Raw genomic sequence first — 27,563 nt, 5'->3', positions numbered from 1 at the left:
GCAGGGTGCAGTGCTCAGTGGCGTGGTAGGTGGATACCACTTGCCTCAACTTTCCCACCCTCTGCTCCTCAACTGGCCTGGCCTCTTGGAGGCCTCCACTGAATGCCCTTGGACAGAGCCAGAGTATCCAGAAGGAGGTGGGGACAGATTGTGAGGGCATGTGGGGCCTGACCCAGCAGGCTCTGTCCTCACTCTCAGGGCACCCTGATTCTGGTCATATGAGAAATTGGACTTGAAATGTAGCAAGTACCCTTCTTCCTAATGTTCCTGTACCTCAAAATCCTGGAACTTTCAAGCGTGGATGTCACAGCTGCTGCTTATTCACTGCTCGCCACTCAGCACTTTGGCCACAATCCAGGCTGACACCCAGAGAGTGATGCCCACTGAAGCTCTAGCACGTTGGTCATCAGGCATCTCAGCTGGCATCCTCCCCATCTGGAGCAGCTTCTGACCTCCTGGCCATGGGAGAGCAGAGAGGAGTGTAAGACAGAGGTTAGCAACACAGGGCCAGGGGAGGATGGCTGCCAGAGGAAGAATAGTCAGCGGTCAGCAGAGGCTTGTTGCTTACTACCTGCTCACACTGTTGCTCACCACCAAGGGGAGTATATCTACTCAGCATCCAAGCCCCAAAGATCCCAAAGCAGGAGGGCTGGGGTGTCGAGATGAAGGGGGCAGAAACAGAGACAGCTGCAGCATAAATGGCAATATCAGGTTTGAGGCAGAGGCCCCATGGGGGCATTCAGTGTTGGGGCAAAAGTCACTGAAGTCACTCCCATCAGCACACCTCAGTGCGGGGCAGGCACGGGGAGGCAGAGGTCGGGTATCTGTGACCCGTTCAGTGATATTCCCCCTCACCAGTTTGGCACTCTGCAGTGGGATTCCAAAGGTCAGAGAGTATGAGAATGGAGTCATTTTCAGGAACTGGACTACTCTGGACTCTAAGAATGAGCCTAGGGAAAGGAAACACTGTTGGATATGGGCTTCCGATCTAGAGGACCCCGAGTCTCCAAAGGCAAGTACTCAAACACTCTGCTTCTGCACTATTTGATAGCTTTCTTGAGAAACCATATGGGAACTTAGCCTGTCCCTTGAACTATTTTACAGGCCAAAGAAGCCTGTATATTGGGGATTCACTTGCCAACACCAAGTGGCAACACTGGCAGGTGCCCACAAACCAAATATCCAGAATTTAAAGAGAATAAGAATCAGATCACTGTTCTCATATATGCCAGTCCTATCAGCGGCCCTCAGACAGAACTTCTGGACGTGAAGATTTTGTTATTCTGAAGCTATCAAAGATGTTTTCATATGTACCTGGAGCCCTCACACTATTAACTAGTGTAGAGTTGTTCATACACTTCTGCCTGGAGCAAAGGCTCTTTCCAAGTGTGTAGGTGAGTGAGAGTGAGCACAGATCTGGGTCTGGGCAGTCACCAACCGCAATGGAAGAGGGAAGTTCGAGCACTTCTGGGGAAGGTTATCTCTTTTCCTAAGCTGTTGCCATCTCACGTGCCCTTGCTTGGCCAGTCCCACTGCATTACAGCAGGGTCAGGCTGTCCCTCAGATGAAGCAAATGTCACCACTGAAAACACCTCATGAGAAAGCCTGTCCATCACATGGGTACCACACAAATCTTACTTGAACATTTCACAGACTTCTTAAAAATTACTCTATTGTCTAAATAATGATATAAATTTACTGTTAAAAATCCAAACAAGGGGCCTTCCCTGGTGGCACAGTGGTTAAGAATCTGCCTGCCAATGCAGGGGACATGGGTTCGAGCCCTGGTCTGGGAAGATCCCACATGCTGTGGAGCAACTAAGCCCGTGCACCACAACTACTGTGCCTGTGCTCCAGAGCCTGAGAACCACAACTCCTGAAGCCCGGGCACCTAGAGCCCATGTTCTGCAACAAGAGAAGCCATCTCAATGAGAAGCCCGTGCACCACAACGAAGAGTAGCCCCTGCTCACCGCAACTAGAGAAAGCCTGTGCACAGCAACAAAGACCCAACACAGCCAAAAAAAAAAAAATACTCTCACAAAAAAAAAGTCCAAACAAGTAAAGCAAAAAGCATCCCATATCCAGAGATGGCTCTTTGGTTAACATCCTTCAACCTCTCTTTCCTTATTCATAGAGTCAAGTACACATTCATACCCTTTGTGAAAAAAAAGTCTTACAATACATGTTATAACCTTTTTGTTTTGTTCATTCAGCAACTGCAGTGTGCCACATGCCAGCAACTTTATTCAGAGACAAATGATTCAAAGAGCTAAGAGAAAGTTGTGACCTAATGTTATGTCAGCTAACTCTCTTTTGATAATAAAAAGTGTAGCTTCTGGAGAAATTGCTTCCCTTAATCTCTGCTCACTGTGATGAGAAGGTCTTGCCTCTTGCTCAGCTGACACCTGCAGAGTGACTGACATGGAAATGATGAGCGCACAGATGAGAGGCTGCCTGGGCGCCAAGGTGCCACTGATGCAGAAGCTCATCAGCACGTTGGTGTGTCAACATTGCCAAGAAACTTTTGACAAATTGAAAGACCCTGTTAGCAACAGTGAAAGTTTTCTGAAGGGTGAGAAAACCACTGGGGAGGAGACTGTTTTGACATCTGCTCATTATTTCTACAGAAAGGCAATTAGTCAAATTGGCTTAGAGGACCCCTAATTGCTCATGCTTCACCCACCTGTATGAGAAAGGAAAAGGGAAAGTGACATTTACTGAGAGCTAGCTATGTGTGAGTGCAAATGACTTTCACATATTATCTTATTTAATCCTCACTACAGCCCGGTGAAGTGGATAACATTATCCCACTTTACATGTTTGAAAGTGAACTCCTGATCTTCCCCTTCAAACCTGCCCTACTGTAGCCTTCCTTATCTCAGGCAATGTCAAGTCCTTCTTTCCACCTGCCCAGAGTAAAACCCTTGGGGTCAACATTGACTCTGCTCTCTCATATATTCTGTATCTAATCCATCAGCAAATCCTGATGGCTCTCCTTTCAAAATACATCGAGAGTCCAACATTTCTTACCATCTCCACTGCACCCGTGATGGTTCAAGCCACTGTTATCTTCTGCCTAAAATATACCTCAGTAAACGCCTGGCTAATTTCCCTGCTTCTACCTGTGCTCTGCTTTATAGTCTATTCTCAACTCAGCAGCCAGAGTGACCCTGTTACAATCTAGGTTAGATTGTGGGACTCTTCAAAACTCTCCAGTGGCTCTGTGTTTTATCAGAGCAAAAGCCAAAGTTCCCACAATGGCCTACAAGGCCCAACGTCATCTGCCCCTTCATCTTTCCATTACCTCTCTGACTTTTCCCCTGTGCCCCACCCCCTCACACATGCTGCTCCAGCCTTGCCAGCTCCCGTGCTGTTCCTTGAACACAACAGCCTCAGGGCCTTTGCACTGGTTCTTCTCTCTGTCTGGAATAGCCAAACTCCTTCAACCACTTTCAAGTCTTTGCTCAGATGTTATTTTCTCAAAGATGTTATTTTATCAAAGAGATCTGCCCTGCCCACCCTATTTGAGACTGAAGCCCCTTCTACCAGCACTCCCAGCAGCCCAAATCCCCCTTATCTTGCTCTGTTTTTTTTTTTTTCCTGTAGAACTTATCACCTTCTAACACGTTATCAAGCTTGTTGTTTATTTTCTGCCTCTCATGCTATGATACACATTTCTAAAGGCAGGAATACTTCTCTGTTTCCTCTATTGATGACTCCCAAGTACCTAAATGAGTACCTGGTACACAGAAGATGCTCAAGCAATATATGCTGAATGAATGAATAATGAACCGGGGCAAAATGAAGACTTAGTAAACTACCTAAGGTCTGGCAACTAGTAGGTGGCTGAGTTAGAAGTTGGAGCCAGGTCCCTTGGACTCCAAAAATCGGGCTATTTCTACCAAATGTCTCTCAGAGAGAAGGAGGCAAAGGATCCAAAAGCAAACTGACTATGGGACTTTTGCTTACAGGACAATCTGGGGACTTTTTAGGGGTTGGTGCCCATTCAGAGCTGGGCCCACCTCCAGCTGTAACTGTACCCTCGCCTAGATTCAACACACAATGGCCAGCCTGAGCAGTGGCCCTGAGTCACCCCGAAAGGCATCAGTTGATTAAGGTGCAATATGAGAAACACTGTGAAAAGGATGTCTGTGAAAGGTTAGAGTAATGTCTGGGGCTGGCCCACCTGTGTATTTAAAAGAGTCACTTCCTTACGAACTTGGATTCCTGTTTTTCTGAGAGCAGAGTGACCACCTCACTTCTACCCACTTGTCCTCTCGATTTGTTGTCTGTAGTTTGTACACGAACCACCATTTGCCTGACAAGCCTCCCTCTAAACCTTCCCAGGCTGTGGCAGCTTGTTTGCGGCTCCTACTTCTCATGTATAGCAAGCCATCCTCTTCCTGAATTCTCTCCCCTAAGAAGACTGTACACTCTAAGAAGGCAGTCCAAAGCTTGGAGGCTAAGTTATGTCTCGGTCCCCTCCTCTAACCTACATCAGCACCAGGAGCCTGGGTAAGGTGGGTAGATGGGTTCTGTCACTTCACAGGCATGTAAAAGGGCCTTGGAGTCTCCCAAGCATCTGGGACACTGGGCCAATCCTTGGTCCCACCAGAACTGAGGCAGCAGCCAAGACTTCCAAAAACGAAGGGTACTTTCAAACAAGCAAGCAAGCAAACAAACCAACAAACAAATTCCTTTTGCCACATTAAGACTATTTCTGAATGAAATAAGACCAGGAAAAGCCTAGGTCCTCCAGCTGCATCCCACTCTGCCTGCCTCCAAAGCAGCAACTCCTGCTTCCCTGTGTTCCCATCCACCACACACATGCTCCGACTGAAGAGTTCATCACAGAGGACAAGCTGGAGCCAGCTGTAAGCTTGAGGAGGAGAGGCCTGCCTAGAGGCCAGAGGGGACCCCCACTCCACCCCTTTCCACTTAGGAAAATGCCACCAGCTGGCAACCGAGATGCATGACTATCCCCGCGGCTTTGGGGGCAAGGTTCAGGGGCCAGCTCTCCTCAGCCCTCAGCCTGGCAGTGCTCCACCAACTCCAGGAGCAGGAATGCCCCTCAGAGGCACACGATGGAGTCCAGGAGCTGTGATGAGACAACCCAGTAGTTTGGAAGAAGGTGCTGAGTAGGCAAAACTCCCACAGAGGGGTAGCCTTCGCCTAATTCTTTCTCCCTGAGTGAGGTCCACCCTGGGGATCCAAGTGTGAACACCACACAGCCCCATCTTTCTAATGGGCAAGGAGCTCTGAACACTATATAGTTTCCTGAAAGTGCTTTATGAAAGCCTCCATTAATGTATTCCTTGGCTTAAGACTTTCTCTTTTCTTAAAATGAAAATGCCCCAGAAAGGTCATAGATTGGGCCTTCACAGTTACTTCACAGAGTACAAGGGTCTTCCTTTGAGTGGATTTTCTGGGATCTACTCTCTACCCACATCCCTTCATTGAGATCGTAAAGGATTTCTTGTCCAAACTAAATCTCCTGAGGAGAACAAAGTGTACAAGAAGTTGGCTGTGCAGGGCTTCCCTGGTGGTGCAGTGGTTGAGAGTCTGCCTGCCGATGCAGGGGACACAGGTTCGTGCCCCGGTCCGGGAGGATCCCACATGCCGCGGAGCGGCTGGGCCCATGAGCCATGGTCGCTGAGCCTGTGTGTCTGGAGCCTGTGCTCCGCAACGGGAGAGGCCACAACAGTAAGAGGCCCACGTACCAAAAAAAAAAAAAAAGAAGTTGGCTGTGCAGAAGCTCCACAAACAAGGCAGGCACACAGATGGTCCAACCTCAGTGCTCAAGGCCTCCAGGGCTCCTGGCCTGCTGCTGAGGCCTATCCTGAGGAGGCAGGGCTGCCACACTGGAGCTCCATCCCTGTCAGCCTTTCACAGAGGAGCAGGAGCCAGGAGCTGGGGCAAGGATTATCTTGGTGACTAATAAGCTAATTGTGGAAAATTACAACTTCCTGAGCTTGGTCTATCAGAGGTGGCCACAAAACTCTTTATGATGTGGCCAAAAATTCCTCCTGCCACCACAGCCCTTGAAAATAGGTCAAAGACACCTTCTATGTAACTCTCAGAGCAGGCCTTAGCTCATACCATCAAACTGTGTCAATACACTGCAAACACTGGAGCTTTCGTGAGAATACTCTCATCATCTCTAGGTCTGAGCCCAGCCCTGGCTCTGGGCTGGTCGCCAATCCTGCCCTCCTTGATCCTCCTCAGGGGACTGACTGACTATGGAGGCCAAAGAGAAGGCTTCCTGCTCTTTGCCCCCAGAAAGCCTGTCTACGGGCCTCTCTGGGACAAGAGTGTTTCCTCTTGTATATCAACCAAGGCCTAAAGGCCTGGCCTCATCTCCCAGGCTATACCTCACACAAAAGCAGGGCAAGGGGTAGATTAGGCACTGGCAGAGACTTTAATTATGCTTCCTTCAGCTTTCGAGAGGCCCCAGGCTTGTGGCAGGTGCTCATGGCTGGCTGCTGCCTGGATCAGACATGCAGAGCTCCCTCTCTGAATGTTGGGTATCCCATTGGCAGTATGGTGCAAGGGTTAGCACATAACCTGGCTCTGATGCCACCCACACTAACTGTGTAACCCTGGGCCATCTCTCTTAGCACAGTGAAGCCCGTCTTCTCTTAGAATGGGGGCAGCATTCTTTGCTACAGGGGTTGCTGTGGAAGCCCTAGGGTACACGACAGCAGATGAAAATGGGCTTTGTAGACCCTTGTGGAGGTGAGCATACTGCCCCTGTCTCCTATTTCCTGTGTTCAGGCCTTGGCAGAGACAGAAACCATTCAGCTCTGAGGGTGCCAACCAGTGGGGCTTTAGCTCTAAGAAGACAGGACTCTCTGAAAGTTCTGTGCCTATTCTTCTGCTTTTGTGTCTGTTGCTACTAGCAGGAGTCCCAAACTCCAGGTCTGAAGCAGTGATGGCATCTCTAGTGTAGCTATCATGGGTCCGAGTGTTCTCCCTTCTAAGAAGCTCGAGAAAGTGCTGACCTGGAGAAGATGCCCCACTAAATGCCTGCCATCCAAGATGACACTTCTCTTGACCCAAAAGCCTCATCTCATCACTGACCTACGCCTCAGCCTGGATGGGGGTCCTGTCCTGACAGGACCCTCAGAGCCTCCAGGCAGTTCTTGCCAGGGATAAAAGGCCCTGAGTCAGCCTGGCCTAGAGCCAGCCTATGCTGAGTCTCAAGAGTCTGCCTTGAGGTCAAGGCCAAAAATAATGACTCAGGCAGGCTGGAATCCAGGGAAAACCAGCCCCGGCTTTCCACCCAAGAGTGCTGACCAGCTGGGCATGAGCTCATGCAGCTAGACAATGACAATGACAGTGGGAAACTGCCAGCCCCTCGTAAATGAGAGGAGCTGGAGGCTGAGCATTAAGCCTGAAACCACTCCTGAAACATTCTTTGAAAACCCCGTATCAACTCATCTAAAATTAGCTTTCAGCATCTAAATCACTTCCTGTTACGGAAACCACAGTTCTGATGCTTCAGTCATCACCCTGACTGCCTCTAGGGGGTGGGGCAGGTGAAATAAGGGTACTGTACACAGAAAACTATGACAATCCAAAAGAGATACAGCAGTCAGGAGTCCCTCTCCATCTACTGCAGAAACGATGGCTAAGCAGGGCCCATGAGGCTGCAGGAACCAGGACCAGCATGAGCATGCATGTGCACCCATGCACACAGGTACATACCCCTCATATGTCTTGTATACACAGGCCAGAGCCTTCATTATTGCTACAGACAGACTACCACATGCATAGCCCAAGCATATCTCCATCATGCCCCTTCAAAGCATGGGACTCTCCAACAGAGGAAGGCGGGTGTCTGGCCTGCTTTAAGCATCTGCAGCCTTGTCTCTTCTTCTCTTGCCCTGGGTACTTTATGCCTAATAGGCTGCGAGCAAGGTTGGCCTAGTGCTCAGGGCTTGGCCTTCACTCACTGCTTCAGCCAATTCTTCGTATACTAGGACCACCAGGAAGCATCCTTAATAAGACCAAGGATTATACCAGAAATCTATAGCAAATATATTTTAATAGTAAAACATTAGAAGAAATTCCATTCAAGTAAGGAACAAGACAACAATACCTGATACCCATGCTACTATGCAATACTGTACTGAAGTCCTAGCAAGTGCATTAAGATAAGAAAAACACGTATGAGGATTAAAAAAACAACAGATAAACTTGTTATTTTAAAATAAATGATGATGATTATTATCACTCCTTGCTTTATGTTAAATGTTTTGTGTATCTCATTTAACTCATTTAATCCTAACAACCACCTTATGAGGTAGGTATTAGTATAGAAGCCATTTTTACAGATGAGGAAACTAACAGAGATGCTGAGGTACTTGGCTGGTGAATGGCAGAGCCAGAATATAAACCCAGAAACTCTGACTTCAGACTCTGTACTCTTAATCGCTATACTATATTACCTCTTGATGATGTGAGACTTTACACAGAAAGCCCAGGAGTTGAACAATGTGGCCAGATATAAGATCAATAAACAGAAAATTAGCAGCTTTCCCAAATACCACAAAAGTGAGTTCTCCTCCAATTAGTCTATAAATTCCATCCTAATTCTATTAAAATCAAAATCCCTACAGAAAGTCTCATGTATCCTGACAGACTGGTTCTGAAATTCACAAGGGAGAATATTTGAGATCATTCTGGAGAAGAACTATGGTGGAAGATTTGCAGTACATAATTTCAAAATATGTCATAAAGTAAAAGGAATTAAGACTGTGTGGTACTGGTACCTAAATGAATAAACAAATCAGTAACTCAGAATGAAGAGTCCAGAAAACAGACCCACATATTTATGGGATTTATGGAGACAAGACAAAGTCTAGATTCAGAGATGAGTGATAATATTGACTTGGACCCTCTTTAAGGTTGGTTTTATTTTGGTTAACTCCTGAAGTAGTTACTAATTAGTAGTACAAAGGATATTAGTGAGATGAGGATGCAAGTGGAGGTTTCTTGCTTTCTCACAAAGGCAACCCCCAAGTTCATGGTCTTGGCAGCCTGCAGAGAATGACATGTCCACCAGGTCAGAAGAGTCCAGAAGAGCACTTACTGACTTTTGCAATCCCTCCAGCTCATACTACCAAATAAAGCAATAATTCTGCTCTTCAGTAAGCCACATCACAGAGTCCTAATATGTATATTCTAGGCCTTGAAAACTCTTGTTGCCAGTTTTTTGGGCAACCTATCCTTACCTAGCTATAGAGTCTTGGAGTTTTCTTTTTCTTCCTTTCTTTTTTTTAATTAATTAATTAATTTTTGGCTGCGTTGGGTCTTTGTTGCTGTGTGTGGGCTTTCTCTAGTTGCGGTGAGCGGGGGCTACTCTTTGTTGCAGTATGTGGGCTTCTCACTGTGGTGGCTTCTCTTGTTGTGGAGTACGGGCTCTAGGCGCGCGGGCTTCAGTAGCTGTGGCACGCGTGCTCAGTAGTTGTGGCTCACGGGCTCTAGAGTGCAGGCTCAGTAGTTGTGGCACACAGGCCCAGTTGCTCCATGGCATGTGGGATCTTCCCGGACCAGGGATCGAACCCATGTCCCCTGCATTGGCAGGTGGATTCTTAACCACTGCACCACCAGGGAAGTCCCAAGTCTGGAGCTTTCTGTTCATGTATACTCTCGGTCTTTCAGTAAGCAAGCCTGAGTCTACCACAAGTGGTCTTTCATGTAAGTGTGAAACAGATGAATCTTTCAATGAACAGTATTGAGACAACTGTGACTAAATAGGTTAGAAATACTTCTAGTTTTAAGAAAAACTTAACTCAAACTGGCTTAAATAATCAAGAAAATATACTGGCTCATGTAAAAGAAATGTCCAGAGGTAGGCTGGATTTCAGAACAGGATTGGTCCAGCAGATCAATGATGTTATCAAGAACCTGATTTCTCTTCTTTGTCTTCTACTGTATTGGTTCATCCTAAGATTAGCTTCCCTTGTGGGAGTAAGATAATTGTCAGTGGCAACTGAGCCAATACAGAAGAAAAGCCTCTTTCTCAGAAGCTCCCAACAAACATTATTTCGTGTATCTTGGCGCCCAAAGGGTCATTAACCCACCTGAACCATTCATGCCCTGTAGCCAGGGGGATGGGATGCATTGATTGCCTTAAGCCACTTTAAGAGGTGAGGGTGAGATCAATTCCACACAAACTACATATCTGGGAAATTCAGAATGCCGTTAGCAAGGGAGGAGGTCAGGATAAGTACTGGGAAGACAATCAACAAAGCTTCTACAAAATTATCACCTACAAGGAAACATTAAGCTATTGATAGAGTCCTCCTCATACTATTCACAAAATAAATTCAGAGATATTAAAGCCCTAAATATAAAGAATAGACATAGGAGAAAAATATATAATAATATGTTTATGACCTTGAGGGGAGAAGAAGCCTTTTTAAATAAGACCACACAAAACATCAAGTCCCTTTAAAAATCGATCATTTTACTTCATCAAAATGAAAGACTTTAGTATAATAAAAGATACTATAAAATAAAAGACAAGTGAAACACTGAGAGGAAACATTTGTAACACTTATAATAGACAAAGAATTAATATCCAGAGTATAGACGGAGTATTAAAAAGTTAACAAGTAAAATCTTAACAACTCTGGGCTTCCCTGTTGGCACAGTGGTTAAGAATCTTCCTGCCCATGCAGGGGACACGGGTTTGAGCCCTGGTCCAGGAAGATCCCACATGCTGCAGAGCAGCTGAGCCCATGCGCCACAACTACTGAGCCTGTGCTCTAGAACCCGCGAGGCACAACTACTGAAGCCTGTGCACCTAGAACCCGTCCTCTGCAACGAGAAGCCACCGCAATGAGAAGCCTGCACACTGCAACTAGAGAAAGCCTGCACGCAGCAACGAAGACCCAACACAGCCAAAAATAAAATAAATTTATTAAAAAAAAATCTTAACAACTTAATAGAAAAAGGATATGAACAGGTAACTAACAGAAGACGAAACAGAAATGCCCACTAAATATATAAAGAGATGTTTAACATCACTAAGGAACTTAAGAAATAAACAGTCAGAAATTCTGTATGTGACATTTGATACTATGAAGACAATGGTTTTAACAGGCTTCGTAGGTATGTAATGTTAGTGGATCTAACTTTTCTCTAGAGAACAAGTTGACAGACTCTAGTAAATGTAAATATATATATTCCCATGAGTCTGTAATTTCTTATGTTGTATCTACCAGGAAAGATGCTTGCTTTTGTGCTTAATGAAGCATATATAAGAATATTCATTGCAGCCCGTGTGTAATAGTGAAATTCTGCAGACGCATAAAATTTCCATCAACCAGAGATGAATAAATAAACTGAGGTATGTTCATGCTAGAGAATACTGTGCAGCAATTCCAAAATGCACATGCTCTCTTTCAACCAACCCAGAGTGATCTCTAATATATCACTGACTGATAACTGCAGAGTGATAGGTATAGTACATCATTTATGAAAAAGAAAGAGAGAAGGAAAGAAAAGCAGAAAACCACAAAAGAACCCTATCTATTTTTATATATATATATACAGGGTCAGTAAATAAATGTATAAAAAAAGATCTGGAAGGATATACACCTGAGAACTGTGGTTACTTGTGGGAACTGGGAGAGGGGATTAGGATCAGGTGAGGCAGTCAAAGGGCACTTTATTTAGCTTTACAATTTTATAATTGTCAGGCTGAACTGCTTTCTTTTTGTTACAAGAAGATAATATTCTCCTCTAGGAATTACAAGAGGAGAATATATTCGTACATCACTCGGGTAATTAAAAGACAAAACTATTTTTTATAAAATCATTAGGAGTTGGCCAAGCAAAGGCTAAAGTTTCGAGCCTGATTCTTCTGCAGGGGTCCCTGTGGTGACTAGACTCCATCTGCCATGGAGTCTCTGTTCATCTGCCATGTCTCTGCCTAGCCCTCATTGCCAGGCTCATGGATCTCCCTGGCCCCTGAAGGTGGGGACATGGGCCAGCTCTCTCCTGCAGCACAGTTGAATGTCCTCAAATAGGGAATGGGGGGCAGGCACAAAGTACTGGATAGCCAGGGGGCCAGAAGATAAAGGTTCCTCTTATGAAATAAGTTCAAAGACAGACAGCGTGGAAGGCCATGGAAGATCCAGCCCTGTCAGGCAAATACCAGCATTCAGATTATGTGTGCCTCTCCTCATGTCCTCACCTTGCATCCCAGCAGCACCCCACCCCCAAAGATCTTTGCCCAGATTTTGAGAGACTGTTCCCCTCAACTGACCTTGAGTCCAGGGCAGTGGCTAGAACTGGGGCAAGAGAAGGGACAGAAAAGAATGGTGTAGGATGGCATCAGGGTTAGAAAAAGGGGTGAGTAGAAAGTCAAAATAGTATAGGAGCTGGGAAAGGGCCAATGGAAGAGACAGGGTTCTGCATCAGGAGGAGGTTCTAGTCACATCCATGGGCAGTAGTGGCAGATGAAACCACTACCTACCTCTTTCTCCAACATGCAAAATGTCTTTTACCCACAGAGGCAGTAATCCTAATTCCCACTTTGGTTAACCAAGTAAGAGGAAAGAGCCTTCCTACCAGGTCAGGGCAAAGAAAGTCATTGTTTCCACTGGAGAGGTATAAATGGAGCTCAATGCAGAGAGTAGAGCCCTCCCAAGGCATGGTCCAAAGGCTTGGGCCAAGATAACTAGAGGTGCTGATGTCACATGTGCAGGAAATGGAATCCTGGGGGTGGTGTGGTAAAGAAAAAAACCCTCCGGTTTTAACAGATCCACTCCTAAGGTTACTCAAAAAGTTCAGACCAAAGAATCGCCTTCATCTCCCTCCACCCACTCTACAGTGACTTCAGAGAAGAGTTGTGGGAACTAAAGTGCTCCATCCCAGGAAAAAGGGCTTCCTTTGAGGTTAAGGTGTGAAATGACAAAAGACTACAGCATCTAAGAAGACCTTCCCAATGCTGAGACTCCCGGTCTCTACCTCCAGAGCCTCAGCAGAGACTGGGAGGTAGAGAGCACTTCATCAGGCTCTTAAAAAGGAATGAATAAGAAGAGCTGCTATTGCATCCTTTTAGAGCTGAGTGGCCTGATACTAAAGGAGAGAAGTTCAAAAATGGGCTTATTTTCTTCTTCATGACAGGCCCAAAGGGGCACACAGTGAAAAAGAAGTACTTCCTTGCAATAATAACATGAGGTATTAACCATATCGTGGGTAAGAAAAATTATGGAGCAATTTGGAAAATGCTTCTCTTTTTTCTTATGGGTTTAGAATATCCAGTTTTTAAGAATTAATAAGCAAGAGTGTGTGTGTGTGTGTGTGTGTGTGTGTGTGTGTGTGTGTGTGTGTGTGTGTCTAATCTAATAGTTACCAGATGGACAACTGGAATAATGAAGAGGTAGGTACATCTGCTTCACACAGAGGCAATGAAGAACTTGAACCTGCCTTGTAGTACCTACATCTACCTGGACAGTCCTGCTGGAATTTGGCTCTATTATTCTAGACCAGCATTCCAATAGAATGTTCTGTGATGATGAGAATTATGTATCTGCACTGTCCAATATAGGAGCCACAAGCCATATGTGGCCATCAAACACTTGAAATATGGTTAAGGCAATTGATAATTTTTTTATATTATTTAATTTAATTTTTTATTGTTTTAATTTATTTATTTATTTATTTATTTTTGGCTGCATTGGGTCTTCATTGCTGCATGCGGGCTTTCTCTAGTTGTGGTGTGCTGGGGCTACTCTTCGTTGCGTGCATGGGCTTCTCACTGCGGTGGCTTCTCTTGTTGCGGAGCATGGGCTCTAGGCACAGGGGGTTCAGTAGTTGTGGCACGTGGGCTCAGTAGTTGTGGCTCACAGGCTCTAGAGTGCAGGCTCAGTAGTTGTGGTGCAAGGGCTTAGTTGCTCCGTGGCATGTGGGATCTTCCCGGACCAGGGCTTGAACCTGTGTACCCTGCATTGGCAGGTGGATTCTTAACCACTGCACCACCAGGGAAGTCCATATATTATTTAATTTTAATTAATTAGCTACATTCAATTAAATAGCCATATATGGCTAGTAGCTATTGTACTGGACAGCACAGTTCTAGGCTGAATCTGTCCTGTTTGTTTGACACAGAGTTTGCCAAAGGGTAGGAGATGCACAGTGGAGACTGGTACAGAAAACACTATGAAACACATGAGAAACAAAGCCCTTAGGATGGATGAAGCTCAGAGCAAGTGCCATGACAGCACAGAACAGCTGCAGTACCTCAAATCTTCTCAAGCATCTGCTGCTCACACAAAAAAAACCTTGACCAAGTGATGTTTTCAGAAAAACCCTAGGAAAGGGAGTATATTAGTAAAATTGAGAGATGTGGAACAGGCGTAACAAACTCAGAATGGTAGAACAGTGTAATCCTAATGATATCTGGGTGAAATCTTCATCTCCATTCCCATTAGTGAGAAGCCCACTTTGGCAAGTGGCCAAAGGAAGCACCAGGTTGGACACAGTGTTGGGACTGGACTTCCCTGTCATCCATAGGGAGTGACTCAGGAGGCAGAGTGATGGGTTGAGAGATGTGTCAACTTTCTAACCATTAGACTATATGGTCTCCTGGGCCTTTTAGGCAAGGCAGTTCTTCAGATGTGCAAAAACTCTTAGAAGCTCAGACAATTGGTGAACCCAGTACTCCCTCCTCCCCATCCATCCCCAAGCCACAGAGTGACAATAACTTCCTTCCATTTGTTATTTCTTTTCTTAAGGCCAATTTTCATAAGCCATATGACAAGAATATAACATCCATTTTGTATGCTCCCAGCTCAACGCTCAGGATGCAGAACTTCCCTCTGGAAAACTCTAACATCTCTGCCATATCTGGCATACTACCCACAGCCCTGATTGCAGCAGCTATTAGCAAGTAAAGAGTGTGGTGCTGATCTTGTTACTGTTTTGGAGATGGTAGGAATCAGAAGTCACTCCAGGGAATATCCCAGGAGACTGATGCAGGTTGGAGAAAGAAAAGAAACAGAGAAGAGACAGATGAGGTGAAAGGAGAAAAAACACAAGAGGAGACATCTTACATCCTGTCCATCTCACACCAGTGGAAATGTACCGATGGAGCTTCCTCAAGCAGTTCTAACCATAGTTCTTTCTTCCTGGCTCAAAGGCCTCTAACACCTTCCAGCAGCCACAAGGTAAAGGCTAAAATCCTACACTTAGAAATCAAGGCTCAGGCTCATGGGGCCAGGGCCTATGTACTCTATACCCACATCTTGTCTGTTCCAGACGAATTGATCCTTTTACTTCTCCCACGCACATGCTGATTAAGGCCTCTATATCACCTTTATACCAGGTACTCCACCAAGCGAGTTCACCCTAACCACATCCTTCCTTTTTCCAACCACTTTAAGACCCAGCTAATATTGTCCCCTTCTGGAAAACTTACCCAACTAACCAGTTCAAAGGGACCTCTCCCTTCTTTTAACACATCTATATTTACTGAGAAATTTCTTCCTTTGTTTTTTAACTCTTCAAATGGCTATTAATTCCTACCATATAAAGCCCACTGCAGGAATGGGATTATAGTCTCTGAATTTCCCACAGCACCCAGCACAAAGCCAGGCATACAGCAATCACTCAGTGTGCTCTGGTTCACTTCAACAAACATATTCTGAGTATTAACTCTGTGCCAGGAGCCATGCTAGATGTTTCTGCCAGAGTCAATACAGATAACTGAGAGGTGGTTCTATTTTATTAGTACATTTATCCCATCTTCACATACAGCTAAAACAGTCCCCAATTCCTCTGATTCTCCAAGGCTAGAGAGTCCCCATTGGATGAAAAAGACTATTCCCCATATCAGATCTGACTCTTCCCTTTACCACAACTTCACTCCCCATAATGCTCTTGCTCATCTCAGAAGCCTGAAAGCATTAAAGGAGGATAGATACAATCTATGGCAAAGTCATCTCAACTCCTAATACTGGGCAAACTCAGGTCTCCCTCCGTAATGAAAAGTAAACAAATAAATCAAAATGTGAGACAAACAAAAAAAATTTAGATCCACCAGAGGGCAGACAGCAGAAGCAAGAAGAACTACAATCCTGCAGCCTGCGGAACAGAAACCACATTCACAGAAAGATAGACAAGGTGAAAAGGCAGAGGGCTATGTACCAGATGAAGGAACAAGATAAAACCCCAGAAAAACAACTAAATGAAGTGGAGATGGGCAACCTTCCAAAAAAGAATTCAGAATAATGATAATGAAGATGATGCAGGACGTCGGAAAGAGAATGGAGGCAAAGATGAAGAAGAGGCAAGAAATGTTTAACAAAGATCTAGAAGAATTAAAGAACAAACACCTAGAAGAATTAAAGAACAAACAAACAGAGATGAACAATACAATAACTGAAAAGAAAAATACCCTAAGGAATCAATAGCAAAATAACTGAGGCAGAAGAATGGATAAGTGAACTGGAAGACAGAATGGTGGAATTCACTGCCGCAGAACAGAATAAAGAAAAAAGAATGAAAAGAAATGAAGACAGCCTAAGAGACCTCTGAAACAAAGTTAAATGCAACAGCATTTGCATTATGGGGGTCCCAGAAGGAGAAGAGAGACACAAAGGACCAGAAAAAATATTTGAAGAGATTATAGTCAAAAACTTCCCTAACATGGTAAAGGAAATAGCCACCCAAGTCCAGGAAGCACAGAGAGTCCCAGGCAGGATAAACCCAAGGAGAAACACGTCGAGACAAACAATAATCAAACTGACAAAAATTAAAGACAAAGAAAAATTATTGAAAGCAACAAGGGAAAAATGACAAATAACATACAAGTGAACTCCCATAAAGTTAAGAGCTGATTTCTCAGCAGAAACTCTACAAGCCAGAAGGGAGTGGCATGACATATTTAAAGTGATAAAATGGAAGAACCTACAACCAAGATTACTCTACCTGGCAAGGATCTCATTCAGATTCGACAGACAAATCAAAAGCTCTACAGATAGGGCTTCCCTGGCGGCGCAGTGGTTGAGAGTCTGCCTGCCGATGCAGGGGGCACGGGTTCGTGCCCTGGTCCAGGAGGATCCCACATGCCACGGAGCGGCTGGGCCCATGGGCCATGGCCACTGGGCCTGCGTGTCTGGAGCCTGTGCTCAGCATCGGGAGGGGCCATGGAGGTGAGAGGCCCGCGTACTGCAAAAAAAAAAAAAAGCTCTACAGACAAGCAAAGGCTAAGAGAATTCAGCACCACCAAACCAGCTGTACAACAAATGCTAAAGGAACTTCTCTAAGTGGTAAACACAAGAGAAGAAAAGGACCTACAAAAACAAACCCATTACAATTAAGAAAATGGTAATAGGAACATACATATCGATAATTACCTTAAACGTGAATGGATTAAATCTTCAACCAAAAGACACAGGCTTGCTGAATGGATAAAAAAACAAGACCCATATATATGCTGTCTACAAGAGACCCACTTCAGACATAGGGACACATACAGACTGAAAGTGAGGGGATGGAAAAAGATATTCCATGCAAATGTAAATCGAAAGCTGGAGTAGCAGTACTCATATCAGATAAAATAGACTTTAAAATCAAGACTATTACAAGAGACAAGGAAGGACACTACATAATGATCAAGGGATCAATCCAAGAAGAAGATATATCAATTATAAATATATATGCACCCAACATAGGAGCATCTCAATACAAAAGGCAACTGCTAACAGCTATAAAACAGGAAATCGACAATAACACAATAATAGTGCGGGACGTTAACACCTCACTTACACCAATGCACAGATCCTCCAAAATGAAAATAAATAAGGAAACAGAAGCTTTAAATGACACAATAGACCAGATAGATTTAATTGATATTTATAGGACATACCATCCAAAAGCAGCAGATTACACTTTCTTCTCAAGGGGGCATGGAACATTCTCCAGGATACATCACATCTTGGGTCACAAATCAAGCCGCAGTAAATTTAAGAAAATTGAAATCACATCAAGCATCTTTTCTGACCATGACGCTATCAGATCAGAAATTAATTACAGGGGAAAAAAAGTAAAAAACACAAACACATGGAGGGTAAACAATACGTTACTAAATAACCAAGAGATCACTGAAGAAATCAAAGAGGAAATCAAAAAATACCTAGAGACAGATGACCATGAAAACACGACGATCCAAAACCTATGGAATGCAGCAAAAACAGTTCTAAGGTGGAAGTTTATAGCTATACAAGCCTATATCAAGGAACAAGAAAAATCTCAAATAAACAATCTAACCTTACACCTAAAGGAACTAGAGAAAGAAGAACAAACAAAACCCAAAGTTAGCAGAAGGAAAGAAATCATAAAGATCAGAGGAGAAATAAATGAAATAGAAACAAAGAGAATAGCAAAGATCAATAAAACTAAAAGCTGGTTCTTTCAGAACATAAAAAAAATTGATAAACCATTAGCCAGGCTCATCAACAAAGAGAGGGAGAGGATTCAAAACAATAAAATTAGAAATGAAAAAGGAGAAGTTACAACAGACACCACAGAAATACAAAGCATCCTAAGAGACTACTACAAGCAACTCTATGCAAATAAAATGGACAACCTGGAAGAAATGGACAAATTCTTAGAAAGGTATAACCTTCCAAGACTGAACCAGGAAAAAATAGAAAATATGAACAGACCAACCACACATAATAAAATTGAAACTGTGATTAAAAATCTTCCAACACTTCCTTCCTACCTTCCTTCCTTTCTCCCTCTGTCCCTCCCTCCCTCCTTTCTTTCTTCCTTTCCTTCTTTCCTTCTTTTCTTTCTTTCTTTCTCTTTCCTTCTTTCTTTGTCTCTCTCTCTCTCTCTCTTTCTCCCCCCCTCCCTCTCTCTCTCTCTCTCTCCCTCCCTCCCTTCCTCCCTCACTCCCTCCCTCCTTCGCTCCCTTTCTTTCTTTCTTCCTACTTCTACTAATTCTTTCTCTCTACTTTTTCTCCCTTTTATTCTGAGCCGTGTGGATGAAAGGATCTTGGTGCTGCAGCCAGGAGTCAGGGCTGTGCCTCTGAGGTGGGACAGCCAACTTCAGGACACTGGTCAACAAGAGACCTCCCAGATCCACATAATATCAAACGGCGAAAATCTCCCAGGGATCTCCATCTCAACACCAGCACCCAGCTTCACTCAACGACCAGCAAGCTACAGTGCTAGACACCCTATGCCAAACAACTAGCAAAACAGGAACACAACCCCTCCCATTAGCAGAGAGGGTGCCTAAAATCATAATAAGTCCACAGACATCCCAAAACACACCACCAAATGTGGACCTGCCCACCACAAAGACAAGATCCAGCCTCATCCACCAGAACACAGGCACTAGTCCCCTCCACCAGGAAGCCTACACAACCCACTGAACCAACCTTAGCCACTGGGGACAGAAACCAAGAACAACGGGAACTACGAACCGGCAGCCTGCAAAAAGGAGACCCCAAACACAGTAAGATAAGCAAAATGAGAAGACAGAAAAATACACCGCAGATGAAGGAGCAAGATAAAAACCCACCAGACGTAACAAATGAAGAGAAAATAGGCAGTCTACCTGAAAAAGAATTCAGAATAATGATAGTAAAGATGATCCAAAATCTTCGAAAGAGAATAGACAAAATGCAAGAAACAGGGCTTCCCTGGTGGCGCAGTGGTTGAGGGTCCGCCTGCCGATGCACGGGACGCGGGTTCGTGCCCCGGTCTGGGAGGATCCCACGTGCCGCGGAGCGGCTGGGCCCGTGAGCCATGGCCGCTGAGCCTGCGCGTCTGGAGCCTGTGCTCCGCAACGGGACAGGCCACAACAGTGAGAGGACCGCGTACCACAAAAAAAAAAAAAAAAAAAAAAAATGCAAGAAACATTTAACAAGGACCTAGAAGAACTAAAGATGAAACAAACAACGGTAAACAACACAATAAATGAAATTAAAAATACTCTAGATGGGATCAATAGCAGAATAACTGAGGCAGAAGAACAGATAAGTGACCTGGAAGATAAAATAGTGGAAATAACTACTGCAGAGCAGAAAAAAGAATGAAAAGAATTGAGGACAGTCTCAGAGACCTCTGGGACAACATTAAACGCACCAACGTTCGAATTATAGGGGTTCCAGAAGAAAAAGAGAAAAAGAAAGGGACTGAGAAAATATTTCAAGAGATTAGACTTGAAAACTTCCCTAATATGGGAAAGGAAATAGTTAATCAAGTCCAGGAAGCACAGAGAGTCCCGTACAGGATAAATCCAAGGAGAATACGCCAAGACACATATTAATCAAACTGTCAAAAATTAAATACAAAGAAAACATATTAAAAGCAGCAAGGGAAAAACAACAAATAACACACAAGGGAATCCCCATTAGGTTCACACCTGATCTTTCAGCAGAAAGTCTGCAAGCCAGAAGGGAGTGGCAGGACATATTTAAAGTGATGAAGGAGAAAAACCTGCAACCAACATAACTCTACCCAGCAAGGATCTCATCAGATTTGATGGAGAAATTAAAACCTTTACAGACAAGCAAAAGCTGAGAGAGTTCAGCACCATAAAACCAGCTTTACAACAAATGCTAAGGGAACTTCTCCAGGCAAGAAACACAAGAGAAGGAAAATACCTACAATAACGAACCCAAAACAGTTTAGAAGATGGGAATAGGAACATACATATCAATAATTACCTTAAATGTAAATGGACTAAATGCTCCCACCAAAAGACACAGATTGGCTGAATGGATACAAAAACAAGACCCATATATATGCTGTCTACAAGAGACCCACTTCAGACCTAGGGACACATACAGACTGAAAGTGAGGGGAAGGAAAAAGATATTCCATGCAAATGGAAACCAAAACAAAGCTGGAGTAGCAATTCTCATATCAGACAAAATAGACTTTAAAAGAAAGACTATTAGAAGAGACAAAGAAGGACACTACATAATGATCAAGGGATCGATCCAAGAAGAAGATATAACAATTGTAAATATTTATGCACCCAACATAGGAGCACCTCAATACATAAGGCAAACACAAACAGCCATAAAAGGGGAAATCGACAGTAACACATTCATAGTAGGGGACTTAAACACCCCACTTTCACCAACAGACAGATCATCCAAAATGAAAATAAATAAGGAAACACAAGCTTTAAAGGATACATTAAACAAGATGGACTTAATTGATATTTATAGGACATTCCATCCAAAAACAACAGAATACACATTTTTCTCAAGTGCTCATGGAACATTCTCCAGGATAGATCATATCTTGGGTCACAAATCAAGCCTTGGTAAATTTAAGAAAACTGAAATTGTATCAAGTATATTTTCCAACCACAATGCTATGAGACTAGATATCAATTACAGGAAAAGATCTGAAAAAATACAAACACATGAATGCTGAACAATACACTACTTAATAACAAAGTGATCACTGAAGAACTCAAAGAGGAAATCAAAAAATACCTAGAAACAAATGACAATGGAGACACAACGACCCAAAACCTATGGGATGCAGCAAAAGCAGTTCTAAGAGGGAAGTTTATAGCAATACAAGCCCACCTTAAGAAACAGGAAACATCTCGAATAAACAACCTAACCTTGCACCTAAAGCAATTAGAGAAAGAAGAACAAAAAAACCCCAAAGCTAGCAGAAGGAAAGAAATCATAAAAATCAGATCAGAAGAAAATAAAAAACAAACAAAGGAAACGATAGCAAAGATCAATAAAACTAAAAGCTGGTTCTTTGAGAAGATAAACAAAATTGATAAACCATTAGCCAGACTCATCAAGAAAAAAAGGGAGAAGACTCAGATCCATAGAATTACAAATGAAAAAGGAGAAGTAACAACTGACACTGCAGAAATACAAAACATCATGAGAAATTACTACAAGCAACTCTATGTCAATAAAATGGACAACCTGGAAGAAATGGACAAATTCTTAGAAATGCACAACCTTCCAAGACTGAATCAGGAAGAAATAGAAAATATGAACAGACCAATCACAAGCACTGAAATTGACACTGCGATTAAAAACCTTCCAACAAACAAAAGTCCAGGACCAGATGGCTTCACAGGCGAATTCTAGCAAACATTTAGAGAAGAGCTAACACCTTTCAATTGACAAATTGAAGGAGAAAAACCATATGATCATCTCAATAGATGCAGAGAAAGCGTTTGACAAAATTCAACACCCATTTATGATAAAAACCCTGCAGAAAGTAGGCATAGAGGGAACTTTCCTCCACATAATAGACAGCCATATATGACAAACCCACAGCTAACGTCATTCTCAATTGTGAAAACCTGAAAGCATTTCCTCTAAGATCAGGAACAAGACAAGGTTGCCCACTCTCACCACTCAACATAGTTTTGGAAGTTTTAGCCACAGCAATCAGAGAAGAAAAGGAAATAAAAGGAATCCAAATCGGAAAAGAAGTAAAGCTGTCACTGCTTGCAGATGACATGATACTATACATAGAGAATCCTAAAGATGCTACCAGAAAACTGCTAGAGCTAATCAGTGAATTTGGTAAAGTAGCAGGATACAAAATTAATGCACAGAAATCTCTAGCATTCCTATACACTAATGATGAAAAATCTGAAAGTGAAATCAAGAAAACACTCCCATTTCCCACTGCAACAAAAAGAATAAAATATCTAGGAATAAACCTACCTAAGGAGACAAAAGACCTGTATGCAGAAAATTATAAGACACTGATGAAAGAAATTAAAGATGATACAAATAGATGGAGAGATATACCATCTTCTTGGATTGCAAGAATCAACATTGTGAAAATGACTCTACTACCCAAAGCAATCTACATATTCAAGGCAATCCCTATCAAACTACCACTGGCATTTTTCACAGAACTAGAACAAAAAATTTCTCAATTTGTATGGAAACACAGAAGACCCCAAATAGCCAAAGCGATCTTAAGAACGAAAAACGGAGCTGGAGGAATCAGGCTCCCTGACTTCAGACTATACTACAAAGCTACAGTAATCAAGACAGTATGGTAGTGGCACAAAAACAGAGAGATAGATCAATGGAACAGAATAGAAAGACCAGAGATAAACCCACGCACATATGGTCACCTTATCTTTGATAAAGGAGGCAGGAATGGAGAAAGGACAGCCTCTTCAGTAAGTGGTGCTGGGAAAACTGGACAGGTACATGTAAAAGTATGAGATTAGATCACTCCCTAACACCATACACAAAAATAAGCTCAAAATGGATTAAAGACCTAAATGGAAGGCCAGAAACTATCAAACTCTTAGAGGAAAACATAGGCAGAACACTCTATGACATAAATCACAGCAAGATCCTTTTTGACCCACTTCCTAGAGAAATGGAAATAGAAACAAAAATAAACAAATGGGACCTAATGAAACTTCAAAGCTTTTGCACAGCAAAGGAAACCATAAACAAGACCAAAAGACAACCCTCAGAATGGGAGAAAATATTTGCAAATGAAGCCACTGACAATGGATTAATTTCCAAAATTTACAAGCAGCTCATGCAGCTCAATAACAAAAAAACAAACAACCCAATCCAAAAATGGGCAGAAGACCTAAATAGACATTTCTCCAAAGAAGATATACAGACTGCCAACAAACACATGAAAGAATGCTCAACATCACTAATCATTAGAGAAATGCAAATCAAAACTACAATGAGATATCATCTCACACCAGTCAGAATGGCCATCATCAAAAAATCTAGAAACAATAAATGCTGGAGAGGGTGTGGAGAAAAGGGAACCCTCTTGCACTGCTGGTGGGAATGTGAATTGGTTCAGCCACTATGGAGAACAGTATGGAGGTTCCTTAAAAAACTACAAATAGAACTACCATATGACCCAGCAATCCCACTACTGGGCATATACCCTGAGAAAACCGAAATTCAAAAAGAGTCATGTACCAAAATGTTCATTGCAGCTCTATTTACAATAGCCCGGAGATGGAAACAACCTAAGTGTCCATCATCAGATGAATGGATAAAGAAGATGTGGCACATATATACAATGGAATATTACTCAGCCATAAAAAGAAACGAAGTTGAGCTATTTGTAATGAGGTGGATAGATCTAGAGTCTGTCATACAGAGTGAAGTAAGTCAGAAAGAGAAAGACCAATACCGTATGCTAACACATATATATGGAATTTAAGAAAATAAAATGTCATGAAGAACCTAGGGGTAAGACAGGAATAAAGACACAGACCTACTAGAGAATGGACTTGAGGATATGGGGAGGGGGAACGTTGAGCTGTGACAAAGCGAGAGAGAGGCATGGACATATATACACTACCAAATGCAAGGTAGATAGCTAGTGGGAAGCAGCCTCATAGCACAGGGAGATCGGCTCAGTGCTTTGTGATGGCCTGGAGGGGTGGGACAGGGAGGGTGGGAGGGAGGGAGACGCAAGAGGGAAGAGATATGGGAACATATGTATATGTATAACTGATTCACTTTGTTATAAAGCAGAAACTAACACACCATTGTAAAACAATTATACCCCAATAAAGATGTAAAAAAAAAAAAATCTTCCAACAAACAGAAGTTCAGGACCAGATGGCTTCACAGGTGAATTGTATCAAACATTTAGAGAAGAGCTAACAGCCATCCGCCTCAAACTCTTCCAAAAAATTGCCGAGGAAGGAACACTCCCAAACTCATTCTATGAGGCCACCATCACCCTGACACCAAAAGCAGACAAAGATACTACAAAAAAAGAAAATTACAGACCAATATCACAGATGAATATAGATGCAAAAATCCTCAACAAAATACTAGGAAATAGAATCCAACAACACATTTAAAGGATCATACACCATGATTAAGTGGGATTTACCCTAGGGATGCAAGGAGTCTTCAATATATGCAAATCAATCAATGTGATACACCATATTAACAAACTGAAGAATTAAAACAATATAATCATCTCAATAGATGCAGAAAAAGCTTTTGACAAAATTCAACACCTGTTTATGATAAAAACTCTCCAGAAAGTGGGCAGAGAGGGAACCTACCTCAAAATAATAAAGGCCATATACGACCAACCCACAGCAAACGTCATTCTCAATGGTGAAAAACTGAAAGCATTTCCTCTAAGATCAGGAACAAGACAAGGATGTCCACTCTCACTGCTAGTATTCAACATAGTTTTGGAAGTCCTAGCCACGGCAAACAGAGAAGAAAAAGAAATAAAAGGAATACAAATTGGAAAAGAAGAAGTAAAACTCTGACTGTTTGCAGATGACATGATACTATACATAAAGAATACTAAAGATGCCACCAGAAAACTACTAGAGCTAATCAATGAATCTGGTAAAGTTGCAAGATACAAAATTAATGCACAGAAATCTCTTGCATGCTTATACACTAATGATGAAAAATCTGAAAGAGAAATTAAGGAAACACTCCCATCTACCATTGCAACAAAAAGAATATAATACCTAGGAATAAACCTACCTAGGGAGACAAAAGACCTGTATGCAGAAAACTGTAAGACACTGATGAAAGAACTTAAGGATGATACCAACAGATGGAGAGATATACCATGTTCTTGGATTGGAAGAATCAATATTATGAAAATGACTATACTACCCAAAGCAATCTACAGATTCAATGCAATCCCTATCAAATTACCAATGGCATTTTTTTACAGAACTAGAACAAAAAAATCTTAAAATTTGTATGGAGACACAAAAGATCTCCCAAAGAGCTAAAGCAGTCTTCAGGGAAAAAAACGGAGCTGGAGGAATCAGACTGCCTGACTTCAGACTATACTACAAAGCTACAGTAATCAAGACAATATGGTACTGGCACAAAAACAGAAACATAGATCAATGGAACAAGGTAGAAAGCCCAGAGATCAATCTATGTACCTATGGTCAACTAATCTATGACAAAGGAGGCAAGGATATATTTTGGAGAAAAGACAGTCTCTTCAATAAGTGGTGCTGGGAAAACTGTACAGCCACATGTAAAAGAATGAAATTAGAACACTCCCTAACACTATACACAAAGATAAACTCAAAATGGATTAGAGACCTAGATATGAGACCGGACACTGTAAAACTCTTCGAGGAAAACATAGGAAGAACACTCTTTGACATAAATCACAGCAAGATCTTTTTTGATCCACCTCCTAGAGTAATGGAAATAAAAACAAAAATAAACAAATGGGACCTAATGAAACTTCAAAGCTTTTACACAGCAAAGGAAACCATAAACAAGATGAAAAGACAACCCTCAGAATGGGAGAAAATATTTGCAAACTAATCAACAGACAAAGGATTAATCTCGAAAATATATAAATAGCTCATGCAGCTCAATATTAAAAAAACAAACAACCCAATCCAAAAATGGGCAGAAGACCTAAATAGACATTTCTCCAAAGAAGACAATGATGGCCAAGAAGCACATGAAAAGCTGCTTAACATCACTGATTATTAGAGAAATGCAAATCAAAACTACAATGAGGTACCACGTCACAGCAGTTAGAATGGGCATCATCAAAAAATCTAGAAACAATAAATGCTGGAGAGGGTGTGGAGAAAAGGGAACCCTCTTGCACTGTTGGTGGGAATGTAAATTGATACAGCCACTATGGAGAACAGTATGGAGGTTCCTCAAAAAACTAAAAATAGAATTACCATATGATCCAGCAATCCCACTACTGGGCATATACCCAGAGAAAACCATAATTCAAAAAGACACATACACCCCAATGTTCACTGCAGCACTGTTTACAATAGTCAGGTCATGGAAGCAACCTAAATGCCCATTGACAGATGAATGGATAAAGATGTGGTACATATACACAATGGAATATTACTCAGCCATAAAAAGGAACGATACTGGGCCATTTGTTGAGACGTGGATGGATCTAGAGACTTTCATATAGAGTGAAGTAAGTCAGAAAGAGAAAAACAAATATCGTATATTAATGCATATATGTGGAACCAAAAAAACGGTACAGATGAACCAGTTTGCAGGGCAGAAATTGAGACACAGATGTAGAGAACAAATGTATGGACACCAAGGGGGAAAGCAGCAGAAGGTGGTGGTGTGATGAATTGGGAGATTGGGATTGACATATATACACTAATATGTATAAAATGGGTAAGTAATAAGAACCTGCTGTATAAAAAAATAAAATAAAATTCAAAACAAAAAAAATTTAGCAGTTCAAAAAAAGTGACCCAACCTGAGGAATAACTTTTCCAACAAATTCCAAAAGGACATTGCATCAAGAGGAACAATATAATCAGTGAAAAAAGTGCGGAGAGAAAAAAATGTGATTACAGAATTTCAGATTTTATATGTCAATGGAAGCAGTAAACATAAGAACTAGGTACTACAGAAAACAGAAACAGTATATTAGTGAGCAAACTTAAAAAGAAATTCTGAGAAATTCAAGGAAACACATAAAAAGAAGAAAATTATGACATCTAGAAGAAAACTCCAGACAAGATAAGTGATTACAGAAGAAATTTTAGAAGGAGAAAACTGATTAAATGAAGACCTATAGA

General features: G+C 42.4%; 1 protein-coding gene across 1 annotated transcript in view; it reads right to left on the bottom strand.

Moving 5' to 3' along the window:
* Positions 1-27,563, bottom strand: part of ACSL6 (acyl-CoA synthetase long chain family member 6) — a 291,721-nt gene that overhangs the window by 158,319 nt on the left and 105,839 nt on the right. The window contains exon 5 of the mRNA XM_049707244.1: positions 274-455. The gene's annotated coding sequence lies outside the window, so the exon portion shown is untranslated. The remainder of the gene's footprint in view (positions 1-273; positions 456-27,563) is intronic.

This window comes from Orcinus orca, chromosome 3 (genome assembly GCF_937001465.1).
Source record: "Orcinus orca chromosome 3, mOrcOrc1.1, whole genome shotgun sequence".
NCBI classification, from domain to species: Eukaryota; Metazoa; Chordata; class Mammalia; order Artiodactyla; family Delphinidae; genus Orcinus; species Orcinus orca.
This window is presented reverse-complemented; position numbering and strand designations above follow the sequence as displayed.